This window comes from Panthera onca, chromosome D3 (genome assembly GCF_046562875.1).
Source record: "Panthera onca isolate mPanOnc1 chromosome D3, mPanOnc1 haplotype 2, whole genome shotgun sequence".
Taxonomy (NCBI): Eukaryota; Metazoa; Chordata; class Mammalia; order Carnivora; family Felidae; genus Panthera; species Panthera onca.
The window spans coordinates 73,157,542-73,174,437 of record NC_138350.1 but is presented as its reverse complement, the minus strand read 5'-3'; the positions used below and the strand labels follow the sequence as shown (position 1 = coordinate 73,174,437).

General features: G+C 40.8%; 1 long non-coding RNA gene across 3 annotated transcripts in view; it reads left to right on the top strand.

The window, feature by feature from the left end:
* The first annotated feature begins 4,280 nt into the window (after positions 1-4,280).
* LOC144613944 (uncharacterized) overlaps positions 4,281-16,896 on the top strand; it is a 38,966-nt gene continuing 26,350 nt past the window's right edge. For 2 of the 3 annotated variants that reach the window (XR_013551444.1, XR_013551443.2), the window contains exons 1-2: positions 4,281-4,483; positions 9,106-9,189. This is a non-coding gene — a long non-coding RNA (uncharacterized LOC144613944). The remainder of the gene's footprint in view (positions 4,484-9,105; positions 9,190-16,896) is intronic. The other variant, XR_013551445.1, reaches the window with a different exon arrangement.

The window sequence follows — 16,896 nt, the reverse complement described above, 5'->3', positions numbered from 1 at the left end:
AACCATTAAATATTGTTTCATGGAGAGATCTCTGGTCTGGGAATTGGGAGACATGATTGGTTTTGGCTCTGAGATTCTCCATGTGATCTTGGGAAAAGCCCTTCAGTTTTCTGGCCCCCAGTGTCTTCCCTAGTCTATAAAATAAGTGTCGTAATAGATTATTTCCACCACTGAACCATCTTTTATCTGAAATTTGAGTAACAGAGAATGAAAACCAGATAGCAGATGAGTTCATAGAAAAAAAGTTAAAGGGAAATTAACAGTTATTACGAAGTATTTATTATGATCTTCCATGTGATATATATATCACATCGGAGTCTCTGACAACAGACTCCCGATGGGGAGCTTGAACTCATGAACTGTAAGATCATGACCTGAGCCGAAGCCAGACACTTAATGGACTGAGCCATCTAGGCGCCCCTGTATGTATGTGTGTATATACATATATATGTGTATACACACACACACACACACACACACACACACACACACACATATATCTTCTCATTCCTCAAAAAAGCACTGTGAGTTGATCCACATTTTACAGAAGAAGACAGGAGGGAATTTAAGATACATTGACCCCAGCCATATAAATTGTAAACAATGGAGACAGCCCAAATTTATCTAGAATCCACCTCCCCCCCCCAACAAATGCTTTCCATCATACCTAATCTTTTCTTAAATGCAGGGAGAAATGAATGCTTGTGGAAAGATAAGGCAGGTAAAAACAATGTTTTACAGAAAAGTAATGTTAGCATTTTTACTATAATGATATGGAGACTGGGTTGAGATTTTTGAAGTGTGACTCAGAATTTGAACCTTTGTACTGATTGTTTTTACTCAGATTTTATGAAATCTGTAGGTGTGTGGGTTAACGAGGAATGCTTCAGCACTTCCCTGGCCATGCATAAACATCTACATGCAAAACAGCAAGGAGCTCTCTGTTTATCACAGCTGCAGTCAAGCCAACAAAACTGTTTCTACCATTGAGGATAAAATGTGTACAACTCTCTCTCCCAAATAACATAGCATAAAATAAAATAAACCTCATGTGTGATTGCCATCCTTTTGGGTGACCTGCTCAAAGGCCGTATTTTTGTTAGGTTTCCTTTGAAATTTCTCAAAGGGTAGGGACACTAAAGGAGAGTCAGGTTCAAGGTTTTAAGTGTGAAAGTTGCTTTAAACAACCAATCAGCCAACCGACCAAATAAACAAAAACACCAGATTAAAGCAGCCTAAGAAGTGTTTGCCTCCTGTTTATAATATGCACCCCTTTGCGAACACAAGGCAAATAAGAACGCTAAGTGTGATGGAAATAAACCAACTGAGATATTTATATAGACCAGTGTTGTGCATCTTTTCAAAACCCTATCTCTTTTGGAAAAACCAAAATATTTGTCACAGCCTTATCTGCACATGAGGAGCTGCCACAAGGTGAAAATCAACACTGAAGGTTTTATTGAACTTGCTTTCCTAAATAAAAGTGTAGTTTCGATCCTTTTTCAAACTGCCCACAAATTTGGATATACTCTTTCCAGGAGGGCTTGCCCCTCTGCGTTGACAACAGAGATTGCTGGCAATCATGAAGTGCTTTAACCAAGTCATCATATTAGTTTTCTTACAACCCTGTGAAGTTGGGAAGTAGAATATATGTTGTCAAATTCATTTGAACACATGGAAACTGAGGCTCAGAAAAATACAATTACTTTCCCAAATGACCTGCTTACACTAAGCAGTGCAGCCAGAACCTACTCACAGGTTAAGACTTTTTCCATTATGCTCTTACCACTCTGGCATACTGCATGGTTAACCAAAGCAAGGATTATGTGAGTGAAGGTGGCATTTGTTCTGGGAATGGGACTTTGTAGATGAGCACACTAAGGAATCTGATAATTCCTCTGATGCCAATATGCTACTTCTTTGAAGAATAATGGTCCATGTTTGCTTCCTTTCACTCTCAGAAAGTAAAAAAAAACCAAAAAACGAAAAACCAAAAATCACTGCAAAGATGACTGGGTAGTTCCCCGATGTGCTTCTGGGGCAGTCTATCTAGAATTTATCTGTGTGTTATTCTGAGACAAGGTTTATATGTGAATAAGTAAAGCTGAAGATTCACTGTGACCTAAGAGAGCTGGCAAAGGTGGGTCATGTGAAAATTCTATTTTTTGTTTGTTTGTGTTTTTAGTATTTCAAACACAAGCAGAGAAAACACCTTGCCCACTGGGGTAATCTCAGGGGACCTGATCATTTTTTCTGCCATGTTCATTCTCAGTTCTCCACCGATCTATGTACGAATGAGCTGTACCTGTACACCAAGATCTATCTCCATTCTGGAGTTAGTCCTGATCAGGGCAAAAGTTAACTTACAGTCCCAGTCTTCCAAATGGTAGGGTTTGGAATGAAAAATTTTTCCCAATAGGTTTGATTTTTGATAAGCCAGGGCAGACCAGCTGCCTTTGTTGCTGTGGGCCAACCTTAAAGGTTGGCTCCTGCTTCTTGCCGTGTCCATGCTATCATTGCTCTAGTCCTTGGAACACTCTACCCAGTCTTGCCTCTCTGGCATTTGAGCTATAGGCTTTTTGTTTGGGGCCAAGACCCTTCCCTTCACTCCCCTTCTTGCCTGAGTTGGTACAATTTTCCTACAATAGCACCACCTACTGGAAGGCATCTGTTCTAAGGGCATTGATATCACCTCAGAATCACCTGGCTCCAGGTCATCTATCCTCTGTCCTCCGTGCCCTTTGGCTCTCAAACTCCTGCTTGTCTTATGTTCAGCCCTTGACATTGATAATTAGCTGCACCACAGCTAAGCTTGAACCCTGTGCTGGATACTGTCGATTTGTTCTCATCAGAGGCAGCTTCTGTATGTGAGCTCATTTACCCAGTCCCCATCTGGCCGGGCACTAATATCCTGCTCCTAACAAGCCTGGATTGGGAGGGTCCGGCATGTCTTAGAACAACTGAAAGATTCTTATATTCTCAACCTCCCCCCCGCTGCAATCAAAAAAACCCAAACCCAATTAAAACAATATACCTCTTTCACCCTAAGTTTTGCCTACAATTCTACCTATCACAGTTTTTAACCTTTAAAGAAGAACTTACAAACGCAAGATCTAGTCTATAAAAGTGTTTGCTCTGGCCTACATAGTGTTTACATTTAAAAAAATTGTTTTTAGCATTTACAAATCAGTTATGGATTTCTTGATTCTCTTGAAGATTGAAAGTTCAGGCACTACTGAGCCAACAGGTCCCTGGCTCCCATGGGCTGGAGCAGAGTAAAAGTGATTCCTTAGCAGGGACCATTAGGAGGGTCATGAGCTCTCTGGTTCCCATGAGGCCTCGCCTCTCTATTGTCTGCCTTCCATGTTGGCCCCCCTGTAGATATTTGGATTTGTTGCTGCTGCCCTACCTTCTTGCTATCTTTTCAATAATGCGATTTTTTCCTTCTTCCTCTCTCAACCCACCTAAATAGACACACTTCACCAACGTCAACCATTTTCACCTTATTTTTAGATGTCAATCTCTATGTAGGTATAAATAGCGGAATATAAAGCTGGAGGAAGAAGGAAAGGTGACAGAAAGAGAACGTGGTAACAGAAGTGGTAAGGATAGTAAAAACCACATCCCTGTCCTAAAGTATCTGTATACAGTTTGTGATCTTCACGGTATGTCCCACAAGCCAAATACTCGAGTTTTTGTGTAAGTCATTAGTCAAGATGATAACATATCAGACAGGCACAGACCACAGAGATTTGAAGAAATGATGCAAAGTACTTACTGTAGTCTTATCTACCCACGGCCAGAATTCCTTTAGATGTGAGATAATAGTTTCCAGGACCTGGTTTTGTTGACTCATCTTGTTTAAATAATAATTACTGATAAGCCTTAGGAGGTTAGAATTTAGAGATCATCTAGATCAGTGGTTCTCAACCCTGGCTACCTGTTAACACCACTCTGGGGAGCTTTAAAACAATCTGGATGCCTGCTCTGCATCCTAAAGGAGTTAAATCAGGATGTCTGAGAGTGGGACCAGGTACCAGCATTAAAAGAAAAAAAAAAAAAAGCAAGCTTCTTGGATGATTTCAAAGCCTAGGCAAGTAGAAGCATTATTGATAAAAAAAAAATTATTGATCTAGATATTAGATCTTTCATGAAAGGACCTGAATTTACAGGTGAGGAATCTGAAGTCAGTGATTACCCAAGATTCCAGGCCCAAGAATGGAATAATTACCCAAGAATCCCAGTTTCCATACTTCCCATCCAGAATTCTCTACTTCACAAAGCTCCGCCATGTTCCGCCAACCGTGCAAGGTAGTAGAGAACCATTGTTACTCATTGAAGACACAGACACAGCATTGAGTAAGCTCTGTCCCAAGACCACAAAGGAGAGAAAGGTAGAGGTGGCATTCTTTAGGGAAGCTTCTTCAGGGCATGGTCAGCACCAAATGGAAGGGGAGACTCCAAACGAGTGGGTAATTAACTGGTAAGATTCTCTATTGTGTCCATACAATGACTTTTAGTGCTGTGAGACCTGAAGAACTTGAAAGCTAATTGGTAATCGCCATGGTTATTAACAGAGAAACTAACAACTGGACAAGAAAATAATTAATATCACTTAATATCATTTTTGTCTAGAATGGGAGAATACATCAAGATTATTTCAATTAGAAATCTCTATTTCTTTAAAAAAATATTTTCATCCTATTTTAGACTTAGAGAAAAGTTGCAAAAATAACAGCTCCTATATACCTCTCCCCCAGCTCCCCTCGTGTTAACATGACTACGGTGTAAATTTTAAAACCAGCACAATAGTATTGGTACAGTCCTGTTAATTAAACTATAGACTGTATTTGGATTTCACCAGTTTTTTCCACTAATATCCTTTTTTTATTCAAGAATCCAATCCGGGATCCCACATTGGATTTAATTGTTATTTCTCCTTCATCTTCTCCAATCAGTGACAGTTCCTCTCAGTCTTTCTTTGTCTTTTATGACCTGATACTTTTGACAAGTATTTGTTAATATTGGAGAATGTTCCTCAGTTTGGGTCCATCTGATTTTTTCTCATGATTAGGATGAGTTTCCACATTTTTTGATAAGAATATCACAGAAATTACTTTGTACCTTTCTCAGTGCATCATATTGAGGGGTTCACATTATTAATGTGATTAGTAATCCTGGTTAATCTTGATTACTTGGTTAACATAAAATCTCAATTTCTGATGATTCAACTGAACAATTTAGTTAGAAAACTTCGTGAAGAGAAACTTATAAGTGGAACCTGATGCTTTGGTGGAAAAAATGACTATGTGGTATGATTTCAAGGAGGCTGAGATTGCTCTAGTCTCTCTCCTCTCCTCTCCTCCCACAACCAAATCCTTTCCTTGCATGGGCTATTGCCTAAAATTCTACCATTAGAATTTCATCCATTTAGCCTAGGCTTTGATTTCTATTAAAATACAGATGCTGTGGGAAGAATTCTAGGAACTGTATTCGCTGTCCCTGGGAACACTTTTTGGAGAGGAGATGAAGGAAAGGAACAGTAAAGCATTTTCTGTTTCATTTGGATATGGAGGCAGTGAGGTTGCTGAAAAGATCCTGAAAATATTTGCTATACAAGTGCCAAAGTGATCTCTCAGAAGTATGTGCCCGATCTCTGACTTTTTGTTCAAACCTTTTATTGGCTCCCGTCTCCCCCTGGGTGAACCTCTTTATGCTGTGCCTTGACTCCAGCTTCGCTTCATCTTTCCTATCCTTGCTCTCTCCAACCAGGGATCCAGAACTTTCAGTTCCCCGCTCTGGATTGTGGATTGTGCTTTCACCTCTGAGTTGTAACATATGCCATTGCCTTGCCTTGAAACATTCTTCCCCAGTCCTCTTCACTGGATTGACTCTTACGAACCCAGCAGGTCTTAACTTAGATATTGTTATTGCTTGCGCCACCCTCCCCCCAGGCCTTCTACGAACTCTCTAATTAGGCATATTGCCCTTCTCTGACTTTGCCTAGTTTTCTGTACTTCCTCTTCATTGCAGTTTTCTCCAAAGTTAAAGGTATCCCCCTCTAGACCGAGGGTTAGAACATTAGAGCCCAGGGGCCATATCTGGCCCCCTTCCTATGTTTTTAAATAAAGTTGATTGGGTCACAGTTATGCTCTTTATGTATTGTTTATGGCTGGTTTCATGCTATAAAGGCAGAGTCAAGAAGTCATGATAGAGATCCTATAGCCTGCAGAGCCTAAAATATTTATTATCTGGCAACTTAGGAAAAAGTTTGCCAACCCAGCTCTAGACTAGGCATTTGTCTAGAGCCTCCACTCTAGTGTACCATAAGCAATATGTGCATTAATCTGTTCTTGAATTCATAGCTGTCATCACCCCAGGATCTAGCCCAGAGTAGATTTTCAGTAAATATTTGTTGAACAAAGACAAACCTCACGATACTCCTCCAGCCCCATTTTGTCTATATGCTACAGCCAATTAGAGTGGCTGACATAACAAAATTGAAGGAATAAAAATGTCTTATTTTGTATTTGTTTCTGAGGAAGACTTTACCAGTAAAGAATATCTATAGCGTAGTCTTAGCTTTCTCTTATCACATATCACATCCCAAAGTAAAAAGAGAATGATTTCCGGTTCAATTGAACCCACAAACCTCATTAGAAAGATATTATAGTCACGTGGTCTAGCCATAGGTTAGACTGATACCGACCAGTCTTACCAATACTGGGATTTCTGTGGACTCAGTGGCACATCCCAGCCCAAGACAAATTAAAAAAATAATTTTGGATTCCCAGAGAATTTCCTCCTGGTGAAAATGCCAAACCTAACCAGATTAACTACTATTCGATAAGGTCACAGAGGAATTAAGATTTCCCATGCAAGTGAATAGCCAAAATTAAATTAAAAAAAAATTAGGAGGTGGACAGAGAGAAGCATGTTTATTCTGCTTGCTCTGATGACTTGGAAATGTACTTCACATTTACTGCAGGAGGCCCTAACATACACCTGCCTCTTCATGGGGGTTGTGGATTTTATTATTCCTCTGAATATGAAAATATAGACTTCGTTTTCAGACTCTTGACTTCCTCTGGGAGAGGGTTTAACATCAAAGCAACTATTTCTACAAACATTTAAAACATCTTTTCTCTTCCTGCTTTCCTTTCCTCTACTGCTTTGCTTTTGGAAATGCTAAACACACCCAGCTTTCCAGACTCTGATCGCCCAGCAATACTCCTTTTCCTTAGCAAGGACCACATTACTGCCATGATTTATGGCTGGTGAATAATTAGGAGGCTGTTGCTATGGTCTGGGGTTGAGATCAAAAGAACCATGTGTCAAAGTGAAGGGAGGGGTGGCTGGAGCAAAGGCAAAGGGTAGTGGTGTTTGTTTGTAATCCTAACCAGAGAGAAGCTGGGGCATCGCTTAATTGGGAAAAGGCTCAGCGTCTGAAGACAGCCATGAAAGCAGAGCCTGTTCTATGAAAAGAATCCGTGTGTTTTGCAAATCAACAACATTTAGTGATAGGTGAACCCCTAGGGGGTCTGGAGGCTGGACGGTTTGAATTAGTACTCAAAGGTTTGGAGAAAAATGTGAAATATATGAATGCTGAGTATAAAAAAAATTGCCCAAATGGGCTCGCTTATGAGATTTCTGGTATTTCCTTCTTCTGGTCAAGAGGAAATGCCAAGGGAAGGACTGCAGTATTTCAGTACTTCTGTATCTGTCATCCAATTTCCCAATGAATATCGATTCTCTGTTTCTCTTTGTCCCACCCCCTTCCTGCCCATGGAGAAGGAGACCCTGGGGGCAGAGAGATCCGGTGTCCAGGCCGGGCTGGGCTGGGGTGTACAGAGTTGCCAGGTACGGGGAGGGGAGGAAAACCAGCTCAGAGGCTTCTGAGGTTTCATCTGCTGTGTATTTATGACTCTCTATAAGTCACACAAGGAGTGATGGAAAAGGCGCTGGACAGGGTGTCCGGAAACCAGTTTTCTAGTCCTGGCATGGCTTCTACCAAGCTGTGTGGCCTTGGGGAAATCCAGATTTCTGGACCTCAGTTTTCTTATCTGTCAAATGGGGTTGACTGACTTGGATGAACTCTAAGCTCCTATTCGTGTCCAAGATGCCAAGGTCAGACTCCCCTCCCTCGGCCCTTGAAATTGTAGTATGAACTCCTGATCTGAGCAGAGGTCCCCTTTGACTTTCAGCTCCTCTTGAGTCAGGGATGTTGAATCACTGTGCAACTGGGTGGGGGTTGTTTTTCAATGGAATCATCAGTTCTGCAAAGAAAGCCTGCAGAGCCAAACACGTCCAGCATGCACGTTGCATGCACTGAACCCAAAGGAGCCTGTCGGCGTTCACAAAGTGAACGTAGAGCAACTGCAGACCTCGTTCACCTTGTAAAAACACAGGCATCCGGGGACGAGATGGGGAACAGGGCTGCACAGAGTAAAAGTCCATTCACGATGCTTGAGGGAAACCCACGGTTCAGTAGAGAGGGCGGCTGCAGTCCTGGGGTGGGTTTTCCGGCACTCAGACCCACATTGCCAGGTGAAGTAGAGTCACAGATGACACTGGAGAAGCGGGGACCCTTTAGAAGTCGTGTGTGTGTGTGTGTGTGTGTGTGTGTGTGTGTGCGCGCGCGCGCGTGTGTGTTCTGTGACTGAGCCCTGTAGGCTCTGGCTGCTGGGGCCTCAGCTCTTCCCACATGACCTGTATACCATGCTGCCACCTAGTGTGGACTCAGGAACTTCATGATGTGCTGAAGAGATGCTGATGAACATAGAGAACCCAGGGCAGGAGTTCCCACTGGAAGCGACACCACTCCTGTTAAGTGGTGGCAGCACCATGGCCGCCTTTCTCCTCATGACAGCCCCACTTCTGGTTATAGACATGGTCGGTTCTCCCACTTGCCTCCTCACCACTTACGACAGAATCCTGAAGTCCACGCGAAGCTTCCAGCTTTACCGCGCTCGCCATCCATACTCAGGCACTCTCCCTCTAAGAAGCGGAAGGTTGAAATCAGAGGTGGTGAGAAAGGAAGAGAGCTTGGTGGAGGGTCAGAGGAAGAACACACAGGTCATCACTCACTATGCTGCTCTTCGGCAGGGGAACGTGTGAACCTCGAAAAGTTTACTTCGCCAATTATGCCAGGGAGTTGCCTCGCGAAGTTCACCATGAAATCGGTGGAAGGTGGGTACCTCAGGATTGACATGAATATGTACCCCTGATGTCTCTTCAAATGTCTCTTCAAAACACGTGCCCACAATGGAAACGTATTCTTGATAAGGCACGGAATGGGTAGAATTATGCTAATCGAGGAAAACCTTACAGGGTGAGTAATTTAGTAACCTCTTTCTGAGCATAAGAGCCTATTTTAAAGTTCTAAATGGCACCATAAATGTAGTCAGGCATATATTTCCATACTGATACTGGATAATAAACACAGTCGGAGTCTAAAATACCTTGAGGGACACCCTGCTGTGCTTATTATCCTGTGCTTCCCTACTAATCACTAGAGCCTAAACTTTAATACTCATGGCTTTGTTTACCTAACGCTTCAAGTCCAACACATTGTGCTTCTTTAGCTTTCCTGGAAAGGCAACCACAAGCACGGAACTGTTGTCATTTTCCCCCCTGAACGCTGCCTTTGAGATCTTCTGTTATAATCAAAGTCCATAGTTTTAAAATGGAGGCGTTGCTTCAAAACTTTTTCAAAACTTTATTATACTCACATGGATACTGAGGCAGAGATAAGTCTTAAATTGCTACCCACAAACTTTACTGCAAAACTAAAAATATTTATGTTGTTAGAAACTCTCTCATGGCCCCTTTGACTGACTTTATAAGCAGCCAATGTCAGAGTTCTAAAACTTTGAAATAATAAGTTTATATTACTCAAATACTGGTATATACATCAGTATATGTGTATATGTGTATATGTTCATTTCCTCAAAAGCATCTAGTGGTGAGAATTTTAAAGAACACCCTGCCATCTCTACCCCTTTTTATCTGGAGTGATTTTTTCTTAGAAATGCTGACGGATCCCATCTTAGCCTCATTCTGCAAATCCTATTGCTGGTGATCTGTCTTACTCTTTGTTGTGCTTTTGAACACTTTTAATACATTTTATCAAACTGTCTTCCAAAAAAGCCTTGACCTATTTGCATTCTTTTTTTTAATTGTAATATATTTAAGATGTACGGCTAGATGATTTGATAGATGTATAAATTGTGAAATAATCACTACACTCAAGCCAATTAACATATCCATTGCCTCACATAGTTACCGTGTGTGTGTGTGTGTGTGTGTGTGTGTGTGTGTGTGGTAAAAACACTCAGAATCTACCTTCTCAGCAAACTTCGAGTATACAGTATGACATGGTTACCTGTAGTCACCATGCCATACGTTAGGATCTCCAGGACTTATTTGCCTTGCACAATTGAAACTTTGTACCCCTTGGCCAACATCTTCCCCTTCCCCAGGCCCCAAGGATCTGGTAACCACTATCCTACTTTCTGTTTCTATGGGTTTGACTAATTTATTTTCCACATGTAAGTGTGATTGCCCTTACTTTAACTCTCTGAGAAATGGGGGAAGTTGGGAGAAAATAGTAAGTGTACAACTCTCAGAGAACAGTGACCACATGTGCAATCCCATGCTTAAATGCAAATCTCGACCTTTCTGGAAGAGAACTAAAAGTTTTGACGATACTCAAAGGTGTGAGGAGGGGACAGGGAGAAGAGGAGGGGACAGGACCATAGGGTAGGGACCATAGTCCACTCATACTCCATCTCAATGATCTTACTCCATGTCACATGGGAGAGACGTGTTCTCCAATTCAGGATATTTTAGTGGTTTATGGATCCCTAAACCCACACATAGGATATCTTCCACAATTCCTTTGGAGAAGAATGTTTTCCTCCTTCCCTGCATTGAAGGAGCTGTGTCCAGAGCAGATATCTGGTGATAGGCTGTGTGTTAGGTATATGGGGACAAAGGTAAGAAAAATCTCCGTGACTGTGAACCCAGAGAATGAAGATGACCGAGCAGTGTGTTTAATTTCAACAACTCTGAAGAAAGACTATCTGGGTTTGAGCCTGAGCTTTCCCCCTTACCAATTGTGTGACCCTGAGTAAGTTGTTACCACATTTTGCCTCCATTTGCTCATTTTAAAGAATAGTGATAATGATACCTACTCACGGGATTGTTGTAGTGGTTAAACGAATTAGTAGGTGGAAAGTGCATCGAAAGTGTCTTGTACATAGTAATTGGTCAATACACATTAGCAATTATTATGTCATTGTTCAAATTAGTGGGAAAATGGGGTCTGGCTGCTCTTAAGGTAACAAAAGATAAGACAAAACGCTCAATTTTTTTTCACCATATTCATATTCAGAGGTTGGTAGATCATCTAAGTTATATAGCAATCAGTTTTCCTTTGGGCCAATTGGGAGATACAAAGGCCAAGAGCTGGCTCCATAATGTGCAAAGCTCCATGTAGCATAAAAAATGCGACCTTCCCAAAACTTATTAAGAATTTCAAGATGACAGGGCACCTGAACAGCTCGGTTAGTTAAGCGTCCGACTCTTGAGTTCAGTTCAGGTCATGATGTCACAGTTTGTGAATTTGAGCCCCATGTTGGGCTCTGTGCTGACAGTGCAGAGCCTGCCTGGGATTCTCTGTCTCGCTCTCTTCCCCTCCCCTGCTTTCACTCTCTCTCTCTCAAAATAAATAAATAAGCATTAAAAAAAAGAATTTCAAGATGAAAACAGTAAAACATTAAATGGAATGTGGGGGCCCTTCTAAGCATGTGGCCCTGTGTGACCACACAGGTTACCTGCCTATGAGGCTGGCCCTGCAAAAGGCCACATGGTACATGGTCTCTGGGCCCAAAGAGCTTGCCCTCTAACCCGCAGCTTCTGTGGGATCTTTTCCTTTTCATTCAATTCCTATTGTTTTACCCTTTCACGGTGTTGTGGTGATTGAATCCGTGGTTCAAAACACAAGCTTCTTGGAAATCATCTAAGAGCATTCAGACCCTCTGTCTCTATTTTCCCACATTCCCCACACTGTTCAATTTACTGCAGTTGGGCTCCTACCCCCTCAAATACCCATCCCACTCAACCACCACAATCATTTACTCTGAATGTTTTTTGGATGGAGTACCCAGCTACTTAATTTTCTCTTTACAGTACCTGTCATACTTAAACTGTATTTATCAATCATGGCTTGACACTGATAACATTATCCTAAAACTCTCTCTGAGTTCAGAAATACCACTCCAGGGTTGTGTCTCTCTCTCTTTTTCCACTTCCTATAGATCTTCTGCCTGTTACTCAAAGTTTGATAATCCCTATGGATTTATTTGTGACCTTTGGTTCTGTTTTCATTCTTTCTCTGAACGTATTCTTTGATGATCACATTCATTATGATGGCTTTGACCACCATGAAATAACATCAACTCTCAAATAAATATATTTACCCCCTTCTCTGCTGATATAGACTTATATTTCTAATGAACACCTAGACAGTGCAGACCAGACATCGCTAAGAAACCACACTGCAACATATCTCAAACCAACTCATGTTTTTCTGATTTCTCTTTCTTCTACTGTCCACTTTTACTGGGGTGCAATTTATTAACCCCAGCTAGAAACTCTGGTGATCCTCAGCCACACTCTGCCTCCCCACCAAGTGTCCAATGTTTCCCCAAATTCAATTAACCTTATCATTTAAGTCTCTCTTGAATCTACCCCTTCCCTTCAATTTTCATTACTAGTTTTGTGCCCATTACCAAACTAATTTATCAGTCGCCATCAATACCATGCACTCTCCTTCTAAAAAGCGAAAGGTTGAAAAAAAAGATGGTGAGAAAGAAAAGTGCTTGGTGGAGAGCCAGAGGAAGAACACACAGGTCATCACTCACTATGCTGCTCTTCAGCAGGGGAAGGTCTGAACCTTAAAAAGTTTACTTCGCCAATTATGCCAGGGAGTTGCATCCCGAAGTTCACCGTGAAAAAGATACCCATACTGTTCTGTCTTCTCATTGGACTCCGTCTCCAGGTTTTCTAGATTCTAGTTATATTCATACATTAAAAGATGTTTCCTACAATGTAAATTTGTTCAAGGTACAGCCCTGCTTTGGGAGACCTATTGTCTAGTGGATAAAGTTAAAATTTCTTTGGAAAATCACAAAGATTTTTGTTTTTCTGTCTGATCTCAGTCTATCTGTGGTTGGTTTTAGCTTATGGTTTTCCTTAATCACATATTTTAGCTCAAACAACTCCAAACTGCTGATCTTTCCTTGATCATGTTGCCCTCTCTTATATCTCCATGGTCTTGCCCATGATGTTCCTCAGGTCAAGAAATGCCTTTCCCTACATTCTCTACCCAATAGATTTTGAGTTGACTTTCAAGATGCAGTTCATCTGAGACTTCTTCCAGGAAAACTTTTCTACTCTCTGTGTCCCAATAGTACTCACACATACTTCTATTGACTGGAATTATTTATTTGCCTTCTCAAAAATTAGCTGTGAACTCTTAGGAGTCAGGTAGTAAGCTATCTTCTTGTTCATATCCTCAGCACCCAGCACAGTCCCTGGCTCTGAGTAGAAACTGACACAATGCTTCATGAATGACTATCCCATGTATGAAGACAAAGGTTTACTAGAACCTTTGACTCAAATACATTAAAAGGGCTTATTTTGGTTTTCTCTTAGTTATAAATGATAGAAATACAACCAAAGAGGGAAAAAACAACAACCAACCTTCATAACAAACTTCCCATGATGCCTTGGGAAGTGGTCAAATAAAGGTTTGTTACTACTTGTTGGAGGGGAAATCTGCATTGGGATTGAATGCCATCTTAAATTTTTTACACATAAACCTGTCTAGTAATACAGTAAATACCCTTTGGTAGAGAAGATACAGCAAAAATATCTCATAAATAATAGAGCCTATGATGTGACTAGAGCACCAGGAGCCCCATTCTGTATTTACTCCTTTGCCCCTACTCACTCAGTGTTTTTTTTTTTTGAAAAAAATTTTTTAACATTTGTTTATTTTTGAAACAGAGAGAGACAGAGCATGAATGGGGGAGGGTCAGAGAGAGAGGGAGACACAGAATCTGAAACAGGCTCCAGGCTCTGAGCTGTCAGCACAGAGCCCAACATGGGGCTCGAAACCATGAGCGAGATCGTGACCTGAGCTGAAGTCGGACGCTTAACCGACTGACCCACCCAGACACCCCTCACTCAGTGTTTTTTTAAATGAATTTTATGTCTACTATTGAGTAGTTATTACACTTGTACTTTTAAGAATCTTTGAACGAGAAAGTAAAAAACAAAACCAAAAAACCAGACATTTCTTATCATTAAATTTTTGTGTTAGGCAATCATGCAATTTCTTTAAGCTCCTTCTGATCACAGTGGCCAAGATACAGAATCAATCCTCATTATAGATCAGTTATGTTCCCAAAGAGAACTATCACCTACTGCAGTCTAAGTCAACATGCCTTTCTCCCTTTGAAGAACCACTCCATTAATGGAAATACAGCTTGAGCTATATAAGTCAGTAGTTTTTGGGTGTGTCTTTGTATTTTCATTAATATTTGTGAAATTTCAAGTGTCCCCAGCATCAGAGCTAATTGTATAAGGGCCGAGTTCAGCATATTGGGGAAGAGCAAGGTGTTTCTTGCATATGTGTCTTTGCATCAAGACAGACTAGGCTAACAATGGGATACAATATGATGGCAAATTATTTTTCATATTGCATTTCTATTCTTCTGCAATGTTTTAAAAAAATTCACTTGCCTCCTTTTATCAAACTTAAAGCTGCGATGAGTCATGCTTTCATTACCAGGTTACATATGATAATAGATGTTACCAAACTTCCTAGTGAAGAGCACAAGCCGGCTCCCAAGCTCAAATTTCTTCATTTGTCAATTGAGAACAAGGCTCTTTCATGGACTTGCATACAACCACCATTCTGTAAAGTTCTGTAAAAAGAATTACACCAATTTTTTGAAGCAACAAATTCAAATGTGTTAGAATTGTGTTTGCTTAGAAATGGAAATGCTTGTGGATAGGCCAAGTTTGGGGGTCAATAAGAGAATTCACGGAGAAGAATTGTTCACAACAGAAAATAAAAGTAATTTACATAGCATTGTAAACACTGGCAGCTCAAGGCAGTTCTGTGTATATGAGGTAACAAACAAAGGACCTAGTCTCTGACCCTGAACAATTTTCAATCTATCACTACAAATGCCCTAAGAACTCAGAACAATGCAGCACAGACTAAGGACGCATTAACTACCAGGCATTGTCATTAAAATCCTTCTCCAGTGCCAACTTTCTAAGAGGGTTTTAAAGGTTTTAAAGGGAGGAATGTTGGCTGATATTAAATTGGCAAATGAGTCTAGGTCAAAAGAAAGGATTGTATGAACACACAAAGCATGACCTTAGAATGAACAGAAAGACAAGGAGAACTGGGATAAAAATACTAGGAAGGGTTGGGACATTAATGAGGTCAAAGATGTTGGTTAGATGAGAAGCCAAAGTCCAAGAAAAATAAAAGAAACCAGCATACATTGCAATGGAAAAACAGTGCATATAGAGTTAAGTGTGTAGAATAGGGCTGGCAAACTTTTTCTGCAAAGGACCAGATGGTAAATATTTTTGGCTTTGCAGGCCATATAGTCTCTATCACAACCATTCAACTCTGCTATAGTTGAGTTGTGGGAAAGCAGCCACAGACAATCCATAAAGAAAGAGTGTGGCTGTGTTCCAATAAAACTTTATTGACTAAAACAGGAAGTAGACTGATTTGGCCCATAGATCAAAGGTGTAGAAGAATAAGGGAGGATATAATCCAAATTGATTCATCACTGCTCTAACTTCCTTGGCCATGGCATGATAACTCTGCAGTATCATTGAAATCATAGCCTTATGCAGGATTCTTGATAATTAAGTGAATGATAGCAATGGTCTTGTTCACAAGTGACCTAAAATTGTGCAGTAGGCAAATTGCCTACTTTTTCCTTATTTGTTCTTCTTCTTTTGTGAGTACCTCTCACCACCCTCCATCTCAAATACCTCTTAAATGCATCTTCCAAGATGCCAACAACCTACTCCTCACCATCGCTGGCCCAGGGCATGCTTCATTCTGTATTTTGACTACCTCCCACAGAAATTAAATAGAACAAAACTGGGAAGGACTTCCTAAACATGATAGTGGTAGGAATCTAGCAATATGACAATGGACACAAAAAGTTACTTCAGTTAAGCCTAGAATTATCATTATAAAGACTTTAGGAATGTCTTCATATCATACCTAGAGACTTCCAGGTAAAGGGGTTTAATCAGAGAAATTACGTAAAACTTGGGGCAGAGCACAACTAGAACCCAGGTCAATAGATTCCTAATTAGAGGCCTTTTGTCCCATTTGATGCTACTTTATTTATGTTGCTATTTTCCAAAGACGTGAAAGCAGTTTTAAATAAATGCAGATTAATGATCCCATGAGATCTGGGATGCAATCTCCATTCTTTCTGTATTGTGGATTCTTTAAGTAGGATGGATTCAGCCTTCCTTAGCCTCGGGGACATGGACCAAACAATCTCTTCTTCCATTCAAATAGTATACTATCTTCATGAAAGGTACATTGCACTCTGGCCTGGGAGTCTTCCATGTGTGAAGATAGACGTGCATCAATTCATTCACCATCTCTCACTCCCTTATCATCAGCGACTACATTTATGCAGTGACTGGTCAGACTGGGAATACAGGGCATCAAAATGAAAGACTTCAACCTCTTTATCACCAACTGTGCTAGCTAGCCACAAACATGAAAAGGTAGAACAATGTGTGTTTTTAAGATGAAAATCATTCTGTTCACAA